This window comes from Podarcis raffonei, chromosome 2 (assembly GCF_027172205.1).
Source record: "Podarcis raffonei isolate rPodRaf1 chromosome 2, rPodRaf1.pri, whole genome shotgun sequence".
Lineage (NCBI taxonomy): Eukaryota > Metazoa > Chordata > Lepidosauria > Squamata > Lacertidae > Podarcis > Podarcis raffonei.
The window spans coordinates 4,476,573-4,496,146 of record NC_070603.1 but is presented as its reverse complement, the minus strand read 5'-3'; the positions used below and the strand labels follow the sequence as shown (position 1 = coordinate 4,496,146).

Sequence of the window (19,574 nt, the reverse complement as noted above, 5' to 3'; positions counted from 1 at the left end):
GATTCTTCCAATCTTGCCTGGACATGTGAGCGTGTGATTTTGCGAAATTTCACATGTGTGTATAAATGAGGGGTGTGAACCAATTGAAAGGGAGAGTTCCAGGGCCACTGGGCACAGCTGCATACTGTTCACTTGTCTTGACTGCAGCCCCCTCTACCTCCCCATCCTGTCAGATCTAGGAGGGAACCACTGATCCATCTTCTATCCTTTACAGGACAGGCCTTCTCTGCAGTGTATCCACATTATGGAACGTTGTGGCTTTCTTACTTACTAACTGAGGGCTTGCCTTGCTCCATTGGTGCTGGCCTTTTGGCTTCTTAAGAAGGCATTTTATTGGGGCTGCCATATCTATCTATCTATCTATCTATCTATCTATCTATCTATCATCATCTATATCTATCATCTATCTATCTATCTATCTATCTATCTATCTATCTATCATCTATCTATCTATCTATCTATCTATCTATCTATCATCATCTATCATCTATCTATCATCATCTCTATCTATCTACAATACCGAAACTTTTCTAGCCACTGTAAAAATATATACATTTAATGGCACAGTCCTCACTTGCAGGCTTATACTTACTACAGAAATTGGGAAAGCAGACAGGGAGAAACCATGAAATCAGGCAGGCACAGACACTAATACCTCATTGGTTACACATGACATAAAAATATTTTTTTATTAAATATAACAATGATTCTAAATTGCTTTATCTATTATGCTTTCTGGAAAAAATAGCAGTCTGCTGGCTGTCACTATAATCTTTTACTGTACTCAGAAAAATGTGGCTAAAAGTTACCTAAAATAAATGTATTACAGGTATGTAGTCGGGCTACAAATCAGGAAAGCAGATTTTTGGGTCCAACATGTTAAGACAACATACTTTGAGAGATATGCTGATGTGGGAATTGCTGTTAAATTTTTAAAGTTTTTTAACTTGTTAAGTTTTTAAAGTTTCATATCCACACACAGCAATAAAGTTCACTGGATGACCTTGAGTAGTCCTTCTGTCACAGTCTAACCTACCTTATAGGGTTGTTGTGGAAATGAAACGAGGTGGGGTAAAGAACAAGCTATTCCATGTTAAGCTCCCTGGAGCAGTGGTTTTCAAACTTTTTTCTCTGGGCCACACTTTGAGAATAAAAATTTGCTTGCACCACACCAAATTTTTAGGTGATAAGAAATGCATTGGAAAACAGAAACAACTAGTAGCAACGCTTGATTTCATAGAATCATAGAATCTTAGAGTTGGAAGGGACCCAGGGGTCATCTAGTCCAACACCCTTCAGTGCTGGAATCTCAGCTAAAGCCAGACCAACTGCTGAATTATCTGCTCTAGGACCTTCCCTGGTATCAATGTCAAACACACCAATCGGTAGTTACCTGGGTCTTCTCCCCCCCCCCCTTTGAAGATGGAGACAACATTTGCCTGCCTCCAGTCTGCAGGGACCTCACCTGTTCTCCAAGAATTCTCAAAGATCATAGACAAAGGCCCTGAAATTACAAATATTCCCTCCCCACTTGCCATCCTCTCCTGCCACACCAGTGTGATGTGTCACACCCTTTGAAGAACCACTGCCTTGGAGGAACGGTGCGATAAAAGTTCCCCATGTTCCCCATAGCAAGGCAATATGTGGGTTACTGGATAATAGTGAGTACTGCATCTTCAGTAAAGCAGCAATAAGCTTTGTTTACTGATATCACAGGTAACAAACCCATTTCCAGAGATCAGTGATGGCATGGTCTGCTAGGTGCATTGCTGAGCAAGGTATAGGTTCGCTGGAGATTCAACACTAAGCCCTTTGCATGTGGAAATGGTCATATATGCCAGCCACAAAGTATGCTTCTGATGTACAAAATGCCTTTGTGTACTTTGTGTACACAAGATGAAGGGTCTTTCACAACAGCACATTTATATTATGGATGATGAATAAGGAATAAATAATAATTCACAATCATGTGCAGATTTAGATCTAGCACTGGATGCTTTCGATGAGAGATGGGGAAATTGTGGTCCTCCAGAAATTGTGGCCCAGAACTCTCATCAATCCTGACTACTGGCCATGGGAGCTGAGGGCAGTTGATGGGAGGCAGAGTCTGAGGCCTCATCCACACTTACCTTTTGCCCCACGCTTTCTAGGCACAGATCTGTGCTTTGCTGGTCAGGATCCGAGCACTTTTTTTGGAGGGGAGTCCAATTTCCCCCAGGAAAACCCATTCTTTGGAGCTAAATTGGAACATCTGGCAATTAGGGTTTCCTTCAGGTTGCTGTTTGCTCCGATTCAGTGGTTTTCACATGAAAAGCAGTGAGGCCAAAAGAAAAAAAAAGTGCTCAGACATGGAGCTTTAAAGCACAGACCTGTACCTAGAAATGTGGCAAAAAAGCAAGTCTGGTTGAGCCCTGACAACATTTGAAGGCTCCTGAATTCCTCATCCCTGCTCTAGTGAAAAGATCAATAATGGAAGGGAAACTTCCTAACAGCAGCTTGTCTGTCTCTGCTGGTACTCCTTTGCTCTGTGGATAGTTTAATCTGGAAAAGGTTCCCTGAAGGAAAGTTTGAAAACCACAGCATTATTTGATTGTGAACTTGATTGTGAGTTTCAAAGGGAACCCAAAGTTTTGTCAAAGTGCAGTTTGAAAAGCACTAGTTTACTGCAGGCACGTCCAACAGGTAGATCGTGATCTACTGGTAGATCACTGGACACCTGCAGTAGATCACTGGCTCCCCTAAAAAAAATAAATCAACATTTTTTTAACTCTGTGAGTAGATCGCAGTCCCTTGGGAGTTGGCCACCCCTGGTTTACTGCATGCCCTCAGACACAACTCTAAATTTTAAATTATCGAGGCCAAGTGGCCGAAATATTGGGAAATTTTGGAGCAAGAAGGAGACAAATTGAAATTGCAGAGTTTTGAGAAATTAAAAGACAAAGTGCGAGACTGGCTTCATTATTACCAAATAAGAGAGGCTTATAATTTGGACAAAAAAATTGGCTTCCAGGTGGAAAAATCAAAATTGGAAACAGAACTGCTAGATCCCAAAACAAAGATACTTTCAAGAATGTATAACTTGCTGTTAAAATGGAACACTCAGGATGAAACGGTTAAATCTGCTATGATTAAATGGGCACAAGATGTTGGACATAACATTATGTTTGCTGACTGGGAACAGTTGTGGACCACAGGTATGAAATTTACGGCATGTAATGCCTTAAGAGAGAATATTATGAAAATGATATACAGGTGGTACATGACACCAGTCAAGCTTGCAAAAATATATCATTTGCCCGATAATAAATGTTGGAAATGTAAAGAAAATGAAGATACATTCTTTCACCTTTGGTGGACGTGCCCAAAGATTAAGGCTTTCTGGGAGATGATCTATAATGAAATGAAAAAGGTATTTAAATATACCTTCTTGAAGAAACCAGAGGCCTTTCTCCTGGGCATAGTCGCCAATTGGTGCCAAAGAGGGACAGAACTTTCTTTATGTATGCTACAACAGCAGCAAGAATACTTATTGCAAAGTATTGGAAGACACAAGATTTACCCACCCTGGAAGAGTGGCAGATGAAGGTGATGGACTATATGGAACTGGAGGAAATGACTGGCAGAATCCGAGACCAGGGAGAAGAGTCAGTGGAAGAAGACTGGAAGAAATTTAAAGACTATCTGCAGAAGTATTGTAAAATTAATGAATGTTAAAATGATGTTCGATTGAAATTAAGTGGCATTAGCAACAAGGTTAATAAGAATATGTAAAAATGGACTGATAATGGATGAAAATATACAGTTACAATATGTTAAGATATAGAGTTAAGATAAATGAAAAAGGGCAAGGATTTGCTGAACTATGTGAACGGGAATACAAAAAAGGGAGGTGTGAGGAGGTCAAGGAAACAAGTAAATGAGTTTAAAGATGGATTTGTTTTTAACTTTTTCTATTTATTTCTTTTTTGTATTTTGTATTTTCTTTTTCTTTCTTTTTCTATGTATTTTTGTATTTTTTGTATTGATTCTTTTCTTTCTTGTCTTTTTTTTCTTATCCTGTTAACCTTTGCTTTTTGTAAAATCTTAATAAATATCTTATAAAAAAATAAATAAATTTTAAACTATCTTTGAGCCTCTCACACTGTATTTATATCAACAGCTGGGTGTTTAAAATGTGGGAGACAAACCTCAGGAAAGGCATTTGTAATATATATATGCATTCTGGCCAGTATGGGTTTCACACTCAGGTTACAAACACAATGAAATCAAGAGCCACTTTAAGTCTCTTCTGTGAAAATGCTCATAATGGGTACCAGAAGATTTCTCTCAGTTTTTAGGCTTACAAGAGCCATCGCACTAATCCATGCCTTTTATTCGGGATTAATTAATCCATTGTGTTTTCTTAACACCACAGACAAGAATAACCATTCCACTCTTTAAATGTTATTGGGAAGACTAAAAGAAAGCCTTTCTTTTAACTCCTAATAAAGAAAAAAAATGTTTGTTACTTAAAGTTTGTATTATCACAGAGCATTCTGATGATGAGTGGCTATCCTCCTCAATGTTTCAATCACCGTTTCGCACATTCAGGGTGATTAATGACTAGCAGAAGAGTAGACATTTCCCCTCCTCTCCTGAATAAAGTTTCAAAAAGATGGAGTGGTAATTCAAGCTCAGTTACGTGTTGCCAGAACACAGCAGCTTATATGTTAAGTTGTGCAAGTTTAACTTGCATTTTTACTTGCCTTGGGCTCATAGAGGTGGAAATAAATAATCAGCAAAATTGCAAAAAAAAAATAAAAAAATAGAAGTAATTAGCACTAAAAAGTTGAACTTTCATGAGGATCTTAAAAAAAACCCCAACAACCTCTTTTCCCCTCCAGATTGCTGCAAAAAGGTGGAGAACAGAATTCAAGACTGGAAAAATGAAAAACTGAGAAAACCAAAACTGACAGAACCATCCATCCCTATTGGAGAACATGCGGCTTCATGCGTATATAAAAGAGTGGGATGGAAAAGCAAAAAAGAGCAGTGTGTGTATGTTTCAGGCTTCCATTGCACACAAATAGTGTAAGATAGCCAGCTGACCTGCACTGGCTTCATCCCTACTTTCCAGCTGTGCTCCTAACACACAAACACGCACACATCTCCGCCCACCTTCTCCAAGGCCTTCGCCAAGCCAACTGGCAAACACCAGCAGACCCAAGCACACAAATAAACAAACATGCCCTGGGTACAGAGTGGGCTCTGTAAGCTGCCCCATGCAAAGGCCAGGGGAGGAAGAAGAGGAGGGGCCTGAATGGAACTATCAGGGCCCACATTAGCCCTGAAAACACATGAGCTTGGCATCCATTGCTATGGCTGCCAGGCCTTGGCTTGGAAATCAGACAGACTACGGGACTCTCTCCTCATCAAAGCAGAGGAGCTTGCCATACAGGGAAGAGTGAGAGCGGCTGGGCTGTTTGGAAACAACTGGCTGAGGCAGCATTTTTCTTATTACGAAGTCCTTTCTACTACTTCCACCCTTCTCTCCTTGCGCCGGGGCCTCAGATGTCAATACGTTAAAGCAAGGGTAGTTAATCTCTGGCCTTCCAGATGTTGTTGAACAGCAGCTCCTATCCCGCCCCCAACCACTGGCCATGCTGGCTGGGGTGGGTGGGAGTTGTGGTCCAACATCTGGAAGCAGCAGAGGTTAGTTCCCCCCACCTTAAGGAATACAGGAGCAGTCAATGGACAAGCAGCCTATATTGTGGTAAAATCACAGGTTTCCTGTCCTTATTAAAATATATTTCCTTTCTACAGCTAGATGCAGAACAAAAAACTTGCAGCAATCCTGGTCAAGCCCCAGAAATTAAAAGTGTCCAATACCCTAATGCAGAGGGTGGCTATCCTGGTGCCCCACCACCAAGATGTTCTGCACTCTGGCTCCTATCACCCCCAGCCAGCATGGCCAAATGGTCAGAGGTGGTGGAAGTTGTAGTCTAGCAACATCTGGAAGGTGATGGTTCGCCACCTGTGTCCTCAGGCCTCAAATGATAACCCATTCCCTAATGCAAAGATCAAATAAGACTAGCCAGCTCTTCCCAATTCCTTTTCTTGTTTTGTAACTTTTCCTTCCATGCCTTTTCTAAGATTGTAGATTCTCCCCCAGTAAGATGAGAATCCTGCCCTAATCCTTTTTCATTTGTGTATGTTTGCTTACAAGTATGAATGTTTAAAAATGTCTTTTTGAGGTTGAAATAAGACCAAACACTCACTTCGCACTCTAGTCCATGGGCAGTCAATGTGGTGGCTTCCCGGTATTGCTGGGAGTACCATTCCCAGCATCCTTTACCACTGGCCTTGGTGGCTGGGACTGGCAAGTCCAACAATATCTGGAAACTGCCACATTGGCTAATCCTACTCAACAGGCCCCTGTTGCTGCTGGAAAGAGTGGAGGGACTCTAAGGCCTTCATCAGCTTCTCCATGGCTGCCATGCGCGCAGGGAGGGCAACTCTGCTTGCGACCGTTTGCCGGCCAGCCAGCCAGCCTCCCTCACCTGCTTTCAGGGAGATCAGCCCTGCAAGAGCTGCTTGAACCATGTGGCCGGGCATTCAGAGCAAAGAGGAGGATGGCACACTCAGTCCGCCACCGACACGACGGCCACATCTTGAGAGCCTTTTTAACTCGCCAGATGGCAGACTTTCCTCTCATCACCTCAGTGAATTCAAGTGTTTATTCAAATGTAATGTGCCATCCAATGTAATGCGCCCCCTAATTTTCACAACATAATTTGGCCAAAAAAGTTGTGCATTACATTCGAGTAAATAAGGTAACCTAATGGGCTTCCTCACCTTGTGGATCGTAAAAGCACACTGTAGACTTGTGTGGACCTCCTCCCTCCCTACTTACACATTCTTTATTTCTGTCCAAAGACCCACAAAAACACTTTCAAAAGCAAAATAAAACAGAAATGCAGGGAAAGGGTTCCAAGGCGGTCGCTATGTTTCATCCAGAGCATGTAGGTTTCTGTTTCTTAATACTTCCAAGAGGAACTTAGCTACGGCCAGGGTAGTATCAGTTGACATATCTCTAATGAGGTACTTAAGGTGGAAGGTTTCGGATTTTCCAGTTAAGTTTACCAATAGGGGTTTAATTAATTGATCCCTTGCTTGTTTGAACTACTCACAGTGCAGTAGGATCTGCTTCATAAAGTCGACACCCTGAGTCTATTCTGATAGGGTACATCAGAGAGTCTGCCATTTAGTACTTCTGATGGAAATACATTTGGTCAATCAGCGATAGTTAGGTACAGACAGATTCATGAAATAAAATGGCCATAGTGGATTCCAAATGCAAACAGTCGACAGGTTACATAGGATCTAGAGTGAAGACCACTGTGTGGAATATCATAACCTCTGCCTCAGGGATTTAAGGGCAATATCATAGCCCGGATGATGTAAAAAGGATGGTGAAAGACCAACTGAGGATACTTTTGGGGCCATAGTTTTCAACCATGAGCTGATAGACTCTTCATAGGTTAGATGTAAAAGTAACTCCTTCCCCAGGTTTGATGTGATGTGATCACCTGCATTGATGTGATCAATGCTGGTTTGATATGAGGTCTGACAGCCATGTTAGTCTGGACCTGGAATGCAGGTGAACTTTCCCAGCCAAGCCAAACTATTCTGACTTTGCCTTCACATAGCTGCCCATGAGGCTACATGTTTACTCTCAGGACGTATCTACAATATCTCCCTTTTTTCAGTCATAAACACAGTTTGATTCTCAGGTCACACTATAATATTTACATACCAGTTAGTCACCCAAAAGGAACTCCTCTCTTAAGGTGGTCCATAGTAAAGTATAGGTAGCAATCTAACATTGAAAACGAAAACAAAACAAAGCTAAAAAGCCACAAAACACCTCACTGTAGGTGGAAGTAACACCTATTGTAAAAGCTAGCAAATAAGGGATCACAACACACTGAGGCAGAAAACCCCTTCCCTACTTTCATGGTGGGAAAATATATATAAAAATACAAAACTGGCCCTCTTCTGCCCTTTAATAATACTGTTCATTCAGATTGATGCCTGCAATGAAAACTTCAAGTTGCATACTGCTCTGAAAAATCCATCTGAAAACCCAGAAAAAGCTGAGCTACTCCAAGTCTCCAGTTTTTTTTGCAGAAAGTTACTTTTCTAGCAGACACTGTGTGCTCTAGGGAAAATGTGGAAAAGTGGACAATTTTTAAATTAAGACCCTTTCTGAATAGTCAGGAAAAGAAAGACACCCTCACCTGCATTGAAGTCTCTGAGCAATACTCCTCAAAGTCGCTTTCTAGTCCTTAAGCATACAAAGATCCAGTTTGGATGTAACACTAAATTAAATCATGGCTTGGCATGGATGAGCAAAAGTGTGGTTCCCAGAGCAAAGATCAAGGCTGCTGCTTTCCTCCCCAGGTCCTTCTCCTGCTGCCACTGCTGCACTGTCCATGCCTAAGGCATGGTTTACTTATGTCTGAACCCAGACTTGCAGTTTGTTTCACTGCAGGCAAATGAGGAGGTTTGTTCTTGGTTCACCACTACCAAGTACATTCAGAGAAGTGTGAGATCTGGTAAATTCCAATCTGTCTACTAATCTGAGATTAGATAATTTACCAGAAAGAACCCCTGTACCTGTACCTATTTTGCCTTTGGGGGCTGATTTTAAGAGAAATTTGTTAACGTGCATCTTCATGTAGAATAATATACAGTGGTACCTTGGTTCTTGAACTTAATCCATTCCGGGAGTCCATTCGACTGCAGCTTCCAATTGGCTGCAGGAGCTTCTTGCACTCAAGCGGAAGCCACGTCAGACGTTCGGCTTCTGAAAAACGTTTGCAAACTGGAACACTCACTTCTGGGTTTGCGGTGTTCAGGAGCCTATTTGTTCGACAGCTAAGCTATTCGGGAACCAAGGTACCACTATACTAGTTCAGAATCTGAAAAACGTGTAATAGGAAATGATGATAAACTCATCTCTAAAATATACAAACTGTTATTGGAGTGGGGGACCAAAGACGAAATGGCAAAGGTGACAATGACTAGATGGGCAATAGATGTTGGTTATAATATATAAATGTCTGCCTGGGAGAAATTAGGTGGGGAAACTATGAATTTCTCAAACAAAATAAAAAAATTCCTTCCAGTAGCAGACGAAAGCTCATACCAATAACAAACTTACTTGGTCTCTAAGGTGCTACTGGAAGGAATTTTTTTATTTTGTTTCGACTACGGCAGACCAACACAGCTACCTACCTGTAACTATGAATTTCTCAGCCTGTTATCAAGAAAAATTTACAAAAGATGGTGTACAGGTAGTACTTGATACCCAACAAACTGGTAACAATTTATTAAAAAGATTCCACGTTATGCTGGAAGTGTCAAAAGGTAGAAGGCACTCTGATGCATATGTGGTGGTCATGCAAATATGCTAGGGAGTCCTGGGAAATGATTCATATAGAATTTTAAAAGATCATTTTCCAAAAGACCTGAGGCCTTCCTACTAGGGATAATGAGTGATGATATTGCAAAGAAGGCACTCAACCTCTTATATGCAACAGCTGCGGCTACAATAGTTTAGGTGAAAAAATGTCAAGAAAAAGAAATACCAACAAAAGAAATATGGCAAAATAAATTGATAGAATATACAGAATTATAAGAAACAAAGGTGAAACACAGATAAGAAAGGAGTGGAAGTCTTTTGGAGTATATCTCGAGAGATATAATACTCAATTTAACCTGCAAGTAGGAGTAGCCATATGAGCTGCAGTTAGTATTAAATAAAAGAAACACATGAGATAAAATACGGTGGTACAGCAGAATATGCAGCAGAATAAGGGTTGCATAGAATGCCATGGAGAGATGGACTGGGAAGTCCTAAGGGAAGTGATATGTGCTGGGCAATGTATGATGTATATAAGAAATTTGTGGGAAATGCATAATTTTTTTGTACACACACTTCTTTCCAACCATCATCTCTCAGTAACTTCCTACCCAAATAGTAAATAGTGCTAAATATTTTTGAGTTGCAGCCCTTAAAAATGAACCAAGGTCCATTTAAATGAGATGTAAGAATGTTTAATAGATATTTGGGGGGGGGGGTTTATTTTTAAAGGTAGCAGTTATGTTCAGTTTATTCACACACATACACTTGCTTCAAAAGCCAGTGCAAGTCAGGCCATTGTATAATCAACAACTAGGGTATATGGCAGACATTCTGCAACGTTTAATCGGATGGGGGGCGTTGTTTAGTTGAAAAAAATAGTTGGTGGGTGACAGACGGCAATCCTTGGTGCAAGAATAGTGGTACTTTAAGTGCTCCCAATTATCTCTGTTTTCATCTGTAAAACATTGGGTGGTATATGAAAAGCCAAGGGATAAGCCAAGAGTGGCAAAACCTGTGATCCTAAAGCATGGGTGTAGCCAGGACTTTGGGGGAGGGCAGAACCTCATCTTTGTATTGATTTGTAATGATTTTGATGGATTTAGGGAGGCATAAAGATATGGGCATAGCCAAGGGCCATCCTGCGCCAGCCCTAGCCAGTATAGCTAAGGGTCAGGGGAGCTGAAGGCCAACAACCTCTGGGAGGGCACAGGATCCTCATCCCTGGCCTAGAAAATAAAAATTCAGAGATGGGTGTGCATGTGTGCTTTTAATCCATCTTCCGCAGGCGGCACACCCCTCCAGCAAAGATGGAAGAAGCCTGCACTTTTCATAAAAGTCCCTGAATCACTTATTCAGCAAGCTAAGCCTTTGGGGCTGAATTCTTTCCTTTCTGACAACTCACTTGGGAAACTGGCTTCAAGGAGAGAGGGCACCTGGAAGTCAACTCAGGGGATGGGTAGCAGAGCTCCCTAGGTGGAGTGATCCTGCAGCGCTTCTGTCCCATGGAATAATCAGTTTAGGCCCTGAATCTGGGAAGCTGCCCGGGGCCTGTGAATTTTTCAGCCTCACCCCAAAGGACGCTGCCTGCCTGGTGCAGCAGCCGGCCGAGGGCGATGGTTCCCAGATAACACCCAAAGTTCCCTGTCACCCTCCCACTTGCTTCTCCAACCCTCAGCCCTGGGAATGCTGGCTGGGTGTGCCAACCCCCCAAGATGGTAGCTCAGAATGTGGGTTCATGACCCAAGAGCCAGTGTGGCGTAGTGATTAGAGCATGGGTAGGCACACTAAGGCCCGGGGGCCAGACGTGGCCCAATCGTCTTCTCAATCCAGCCCGCGGACGGTCCAGGAATCAGAGGGTTTTTACATGAGTAGAATGTGTCCTTTTATTTAAAATGCATCTCTGGGTTATTTGTGGGGAATAGGAATTCGTTCATTATTATTTTTTCAAAATATAGTCCGGCCCCCACAATGTCTGAGGGACAGTGGACCGGCCCCCTGCTGAAAATGTTTGCTGACCCTTGGATTAGAATGCTGAACTAGGACCTGGGAGACCAGGATTCAAATCCCCACTTGACCATGAAGCTGGCTGAGTGACCTCAGGCCAGGCATCGGCTCTCAGGCTAGCCTACCTCACAGGGCTGTTGTGGGGATTCAATGAGGAGTTTCTTGGAGAAAAAAGTGGGAATATGAATGCAACAAACAAACACTTTCCACTCAGTCTCAGGCTGAAGAGGTGGGCAAGGGCATCTCTTCACAGACAGCGTGGCTAAAATGCATCAGCGAAGAACGCATGAATGGGGAACAGGGTAGGAAGCTACACGTAGGGGCTAAAAGGTCTATATAGGGTTAGGGTTAGGGTTTGGAAGACTTTGAAGGAAGACTTTGAAGACAGAACCATTAAGTGGTGCAGGAGAACAGAGATAGGGGGAAACTGTAGGAACATATGGCTGGAGTGTCAGAGGAAAAACCTAAAGGCCTTCACTGGATAGCTGAACATTATTCATGTCTGTAGCAACAGCAATGCATACAACACTTTATGAAGTTTAACTGTAACGAACACCAGCCGCTACGTTTCAACAGTGGAGAAGACAGTGAAGGAAGAGGAAACATTTACAAGGGACAAACTGACCCCTGTCAGATGGGAACTAAAGGCTGGCACACCATCAATCTAAAAATCTGGTGCTAACTCCTACACAGACTAAACAGACTCCAAACTGATGCAGGCTTCCATGTATAGTGTTTAATTTTTTCCCCAGCTTGGATAGATGGATTTAAAATAATAGTAAAAATAACAAGAACAACAACTTTTATGTTAAATTTTACAGTGAGAAGTCCTATAGTCTACATATTGGGAACACTCCTGTTGCACAGTATTTCAGTAATAAGTTGTGGTCTCCTCAGTGGTTAGATATATCCTGTGATGGTCTGCAGTAACCAAGCCTAACAGAAGAAACAGGAGACAGCTGCTGAATATGCAGATGCCTACAATGTACAAAAGATTAGCGTTGTCCAGTTTTCAAAAGGTCAGTCCATAGCTCTTTATGGTAACCTCTGCTAACACATGTTAGCAACCTTTACAATACTAACAACTGCAAGGGCAGAAGACGTCTATTTACGTGTTACAGAGCAACATTCCAATCCAGACTTCTGAGAAGTCACGGGTTCATCCATACACTTTTCATGTCAGTTTCCCATGCTGTGTAGATGGGAAAGCTGTTGCTGGACTCCAGGTCTCAACTCCGCCAACCAGTGTGGCCAATGGTCATAAATCATGCAAGTTGTAGTCCAACAACATCCAGAAGGCCACCAATTCCCCATGGCTGCCCTACTGTGAAAGATCGGGGAGGGGGGAGCTTCCAGAAAGGTCCCATCATGCAGCACACTGGCAGCAGAACTTTGCTTTTCCAGAACCTGCCTGAGATGGTGATACAACAAACAGAATCTGAAATATGCTAAAGTCTTGTTGCTTCTTTCCCAAACAAGTGGAACTATGAGCAAAATGTTTTACCACGCCTTGATTACAATTTGGTAGAGCCACCAGTGTTCACATAAAGCTGCTGTGAGCTGACGCTTGGCCATGCCTGCACTGTCTGAAGCACAGATTTGGAGCGTGAAGCATCAACAGCTAACTCGTCCTACTCCTCAGTCCTCGGCCAGATGTTCGCCCACAGCCTTCACAAAACAATTTGCAAGCAGCAAACTCACTCTGATCTCAGCTTTCTCTCCTTGTGTGTCCAAACCTTGCAGCCAGGATCTCTGTTACAAAACCCTGAGTGGATTTTTCCAGGAGGCAAGAAACTTCCACAAGACCTCTTCCCCACTCCCGCCCCCCACTTTTTCCCTTCAGTGCTCAGAAGAGCCCCATCCCTTTCACACTCCCCCCTCCATCCATCACCCAAGGCAGATTTTTGTTAATCTGAGCTGCAAAGTCAAGAGGCATCCCCAGCAACCGAATCTCCTTTAGCAGTTCAACAAGTCCACACAGGTCATTCCAGCTGCCGATTTCAGCAGACAAGGGAAATGGATTCTTAATTATTTTTCCAAGCTTGTCACGGAGGGCTTTGTTTCTCTTCTTTTCTCTGTTGTGTCACAGAATGTTAGAGATGAGTCACGCTCGGGGGTTCCTTTTTTCCTTTTTGCTGAAGGGGGTGGGCAGGAGGGAGGATCTGGATTCCTCCAAACTGCTATTCTGAAGAGAATAATGGACTGGCTCCACAAAACTGGGGTAACCAAGGTTTCCCCATTCATTAAGGGCCTTTCCACAAGGTGACATATAAGGGCACATCTGCACTACACATTTAAACCAGTTTAGGCATCATGGCTTCCTTCAGAGTGGCCTGGAGGCTGTGAGGATTGTTTGGTGACTAACCCAAACCCTTTCACCAAAAGACAATTCTCTTCGGTCAGGAGGTGTGAAGAGAAAACATGGTTGAAACCAGGTTAAATCTTACAAATGCCATTCAATCCAGAATAGGCTACAAGTTTAACATGGGATAGAAAGTGTACAAGAAGTAAATTTTAACGTGTAGATATATTCCTGGCAAATGTGGGTTTATGTTACCATAAAGCAGTGGTTTTCAGCCAGTGTGCCGTGACACCTTGGGGTGTCTTGACTGATAGTCAGGGGTGCTGCAGGCAACCCTGGCCTCTGTCCCTCATTCCTTCCCTCCCTCGTCTGATGCCCTCTTGTGCCTCTGCCTCCCTGGCTACAAGCTCCCCAGCCGAATGGAGCCTCTGGGGCTGGCCAGGGGGTGCTGGGTGCCAGCAGCCGAGGTGGCCTCAGAGCAGGCAAGAAAGTGGGTGGAGGAGCCCATCCAAGCTGCTGGGACAGACAAGTGGGAGTCCAGGCAGGTGGGGGGCAGCTCAGAGACAAGGGGGGGGCTGCTGCCCAGAGAACTCCCAAGGAGAGGGGAGGAGGGAGGAGGCTGAGGGAACACTCCACATGGGAGGGTGTTCGAAAAGGGCTGAGGGGCTGATGGCTCTGCAACTGGGCTCCTGAGCCCCACAGGGGAGCCACAGAAAGAATGTAGTTGGTTGAGGGAGCCGTGGGCTCAAAAAGTTGAAAATCTCTGCCGTAAAACCATATGCTATGTTACCAGATCCAGAATGTTTGACGGATTTTAAGTGTCACTTGTGGAAACGGCTTAAAGATCTAATATTTGGGCCCTTTTGTCAGTCTATTAAATGTTATGTACTCCTGTATCATTTCTCAAAGCTGTGGCCTAAAAGCATTACAAAAGGATGCCAATGATACCAAATGCCACACAACAAGAGGGCTGTCTTGATTTACTCCAGCTGGTGGGGAAATCCACCCTGATGTTAATAATTTAATTTAAACAACTGCAGCAAGCCCCCTCAAAGCCTTTGAAGTTTGCCTGCCTGCTTGAGAAAAAGTTTTAACAGAAGTGCCACCATCCCTCCTATACACACATGGAGCCCCCAGATACTCCCAAGTGCCTGATCCTGCAACCTCCACTTAACCACTGAGGTGTGAAAAGTAAATACAAGTACAATGAAGAAACCAAGAGAAAAGGCTCCATTTGGACGACGGGCATAATCTCTTCCTAACAATTTGTCATATTTGCAAAGTTGATTCTGCCTCAAATTTTAATTGGATCTGAACCAGTTCCAGGAATTTGGATGAAGATAATGGATGACTGCTGTTGGCTTGTTGGGCCAAAATATGTCAGAAAAGGTGAGATATTGGGGGGGCCGACGGAGAGCAAACTTACAATTTTTGTTTTCATTTGGTTGGTAAGGAATGAGAAGAATCCACAATTCCTTTAACCAACTGCGCAAAAGTTACAAGTTAGGAAGTTGCTGCATAGCTCTCCTCAAATGGGAACACTTTTGAAGATGAGATTTCACACAAGCTCCTTCCCTGCAGATAACCCTTCTAAAGTTCTTTTGAGGGTGATTAACAATTCCTGCCACTGTGCACTCTTTATCGATTCAGAAAAAATAAAATCTCTACTGCTTCTCTCTCCCCCCCCCCCATCTCATTTCTTTTTTTCTTTGTCACAAACGCTGCGACCATTTGGAAGGCAAAGTCTGCACGCAATGTCAAAAAATTCGTAAGGGGGAATGAGGATTTTTACTTAAAAACAACAACACAGTTTCAAGTTGGAGACGGGAGAGAAAAAAAGAGCATACCTTTCAAAGACTGGGGCGGTATTGTTAGAGAGTCATTAGAAATCCGGAGGTCCTTGTCCTCTTTATTACGGAGGATTCCACTTCCAAAATCTGGACCTGGTTCCGAAATCTCAACTTCCCTGTAGTCTTTTCTTCCCAAAAGAGCAACATCCAGCGGGCTAGAGGAGGGAGAACGCTTTTCAAAAAGCACAAAAAACCCAGCAGAAGAGATCGCTGTAGCCTTTCACCAAATTCCCCAAATTTTCCACATCTTGATTTCACTTCTTTCGCCTTTCTTTGGTTTGTTTTACAATTACTTTTTAAAAAAATAAATAAAAATGCCCACAATAACAAGAGTAGGCTTGAAAGCTGCTCCAAAGTGCGAGGTGGGGTGCTGCTCTCCCTGCGCGCGCGCGCACAGAACGCCGCACGCGTTATAAATATTCGACTCTCCGGACTGCAGCCCGGGACCACCTTGAAGCAGGAAGTTTTGATTTTCTTTCAAAACTTTCCCGATGCTTTCTTGAGCTTTCGCACATGGAGCCAATCAGCCGCTGCGCCGGCGCTGCTGTCTCGGGGAAGGAGGGCTTTGCTCGGGACCAGGCAGACTTGTCAGGAGGGGATGGGGAGGGAAGAAAGAGCCCCCCCCGCGCCCCCCGCGCCACCCACTCCACGCCTCTCCTCCTCGGCGAAGCTTTTGGGTGGTTTCCCCCTCCTCCCGCCCCTCCTTTTTTAAGTTTTCGAGTTGTTGGCTTTTTTCCTCTTCTTTTCCCCCCAAATGGGATCTTTAGCAACAGGAGGAGGGTAAGTTGAGCCCTGTGTGAGGTTTTCGATGGAGCCCCTCGCGAGCGCAGTTCTCACAGCATGCTGCCTACAGGGCCAAAGCGGCGTGGAAAACCCGGCATGGAGTTTCAGATTATTATTAATTATTATTATTATTATTTGGGTGGGTGGGTGGGCGTGTACACACACCGCCCGCGCATCTGGGCACACGCCGGGGAGCGCCAGAGGCGCAAAGAGGCTGGTCCTATTCCTCAAGGCCCATCCCTAAGCTAAGGTGGCAATGCAGACGCGACTGAAAGACACGGGTTAGGAGCCCGAGCCCACCCGCACTCTGGGTGGCCTCCGGAGCTCGCCGTCTAGGAGAAACGGGCTGGGGAGGCCGTGGGGTCTGGGGGTGAGAGGGGGAGAGTGACCCCCAAGAATGCTGAGGGCCACGGGCGTAGCCAAAGCCCCCCCCCTAAATCAAGTAAACCAATTAAAAATAATTAACCAGCCGAGGTTAAGGAAACCTGGCTCTGCCCATACTGAGGCTGCCCAACCAGGAGCAGAGCAAGGCAGTTTGCTGCCTGAGGCAAATAGCAAGATGGCGCTTCCTTCCCCCATTCCATGGTTCAGAAGCTGACTGGATCTTGCTTCAGTACCAGGGACAGGTCACCCGGGGGGGGGCAAGCCGATTTGGGGGTGCAGGGCTGGTCTCCCCCCCCCCCCCGCAAGAGGAGGGAGCAGCCAAGCCAATGGGGCAGCCACTACTGCTTTCCTCTGGCCCCCATCTGCCGCACTCTGGCCCTGCATCTATTTCTCCTTGTCCAGTTCAGGAGGGGCTGTGGGGGTGCGAAATCAGTGTCTGGGGCCAATAATGGCCTGGATGAGGGCTAACCAACTGAAGCATAACCCCCCCCAAAAAAGATAGAATGCCCAGGAGGGTGGCGGACTGTTAACATAGGCAGTGATTGACCCATTTTGCACAGTGTTGCATTTCCCCCCCCCCCCCAGGATCAGGTTCATAGTCTGGGGTGCTGTTCAATCCATCCCCATCTTTGGGGGGGCCAGAGACAGCCTCCTCTGAACAGGAGTAGTTTGGCCAATCATTTATCCTTCTGGCAACATCCTAGTTAGATTGCTGCAATGTGTTATATGTTGGGCTGCCCTTGGAGACAGTTTGAAAACTACAGATTCCGAAATACTGTAACTTGGTTACTTACTGCAACCAGGTGCATAAAAAAACAAACCTTGCTGGTTTCAAAACATCTACAGTGGGTTGAGGTGCATTTACAGATGCCATTCAAGGCACCAGTGTTAACCTTTAAAGCCCTAAGCAGTTTGTGACAAGACTTCCCTAAGGGCCACATCCTGCCACATGAGCCTCCCTGATTATTAAGATCTTCCTTGGAGACCCAGCACCACCATCGAACCGGAGCTGCTTTCCAAGGGCCTTTTCAGTTGTGGCACCTCCAGCTCTAAAACTTCTCCCCCAAAGAAGCTTATATGGTGCCAAGCCTTTGCAGTGCCAGACCTTTTTAAAAATTTGCCCAGGTCTTTTTAATTGTGGTGTTTTCAAGCACTGCTTTTCCGCTGGCTTATGTAATCTTTATTCTGTTCTGCTTTTATTTTGATGCCTTTTACATGTCTTTTTGTGTTTTCAGTGTTAGCTGCTCTGAGAGGCTTTTGCCTGACAGGAATGAATGAATCTCAAGCAAGCATGCATAGGACTCCAGTGGTTTAGCAATGTGTCTTTACGTTGTCCAATGTGGTTTGAATGTGTGAGGGGAGATTTTGCTTCTAATTAAAAAAAAGTATCACTTGAGGCTATTAACCCTGCTTAGCCATTAAACTCAGTCTAACCTACCTCACAGGGTTGTTGTGAGAATAAAATGGGGAGGAAGAGAACCATGTTCTCCACCTTGTGCTTCTTGGAGGAGGAAAGGGGATATATAGGCAATAAATAAATAAAATGACCAAATTTGTCTCGTCCAGGGGTAGCCAATGTGCTGCCTTGGAGGTGTTCTTGGACTACAGCTCCCATCATTCCTCACTTTGGCTGTGCTGGCTGGGGCTTAGGGGAGGGCCACTGGTTGACTATCCCTGATGTAATCCATGCTCCACAAAGCCATCTAAGCTGGTGAACACTGTGATAAGCTCTGGCGAAAAATGCCATGCACACAGAGGATTTGGAAAGATGTAGAAGGGCAGGAGCATCCTTCTTTTGAATCCAGTATTTTTACAGTTGAAATATTTGAACAACAGCCCCTTGTGAGACTGAAAAAAAAAATTGAATGTGTTAAAGCCCTCATGACAATTGTGTGCAGAGAAAAAAGCAAATCTGAACGATCCATTTACAATGTAAACACTCTGCAAGTGCCCTTAACAATTATTTGCAATAAAGAACTGTGTTTCACACTTGTTTAGTATGAGACTGCATTATGCTTTGTTAGCCCTGCATATCTATGTATATTTTGTATATTTATAATCCCCCAAAGAAGAATTAGTCCAAAACGCATCGGACATGTAATAAGTCTTAGAATGCTTCTCCACCTGGGAGTTGTAGTTTAACAGCATCTGGAGAACTACAGGTTCCCAATCCCTGTTTGGGAGGACCAGATGCTAAGCAGACCCAGATGCCTGTTCCCGTAAATTATAATTATCAATAAATTCCATTATTTAAATTTAATATCTGCATAGCAGAAGGAGCTTTTGTAGATGCTGCTTGTCATGCACAGATGGGGAAAAGACCCCACCCTTTTACAAAGCAGTTACTGCTTCTTAAGCACACTTAGTACTTTGAATTCATGCGATCTTTTTGCACACGCTGTACATTTATAGTACATTTAAAGCACTTGGCTTCCTGCAAACAGTTATGGGAACTGTAGTTTACTCCTCACAAAGCTTCAGTTCCCAGCACCCTTAACAGTCCCATGATTCTTTGTTGGGGGGGGTGTTCTCTCTAAATGTGCCTTGGCGAGTGCACCGCTTGAGTAGCCAAGCCTTGTGGTGCATAAGTGCAGCAGGAACCTTGCCCTAATATCTAGTCAAGTTCATTTAGAACTGACCACCACCTTAGGGTATAAGGACCAGTTATCCATCTGGCCAATTGCTCAGGCCTTGTACTTTGAAAAAACTGTTTCTGGAGCCTTGCCTGGCACAAGGTTCCTGTGCAATTTGGGAGCCACACCCAGCGCTGAGCTCAGTTGCCTGTCGTCAGATCTGCCTGTGTCTGTGGGTGGCTTTGAATGCTTGCAAAGTCCTTTCCACA

The 19,574-nt window shown here is 44.1% G+C and overlaps 1 protein-coding gene across 3 annotated transcripts in view; it reads right to left on the bottom strand.

Moving 5' to 3' along the window:
• Positions 1 to 16,197, bottom strand: part of GLI1 (GLI family zinc finger 1) — a 104,511-nt gene extending 88,314 nt beyond the window's left edge. For all 3 annotated transcript variants that reach the window (XM_053370653.1, XM_053370668.1, XM_053370660.1), the window contains exon 1: positions 15,563 to 16,197. The gene's annotated coding sequence lies outside the window, so the exon portion shown is untranslated. The remainder of the gene's footprint in view (positions 1 to 15,562) is intronic.
• Positions 16,198 to 19,574: the final 3,377 nt, after the last annotated feature.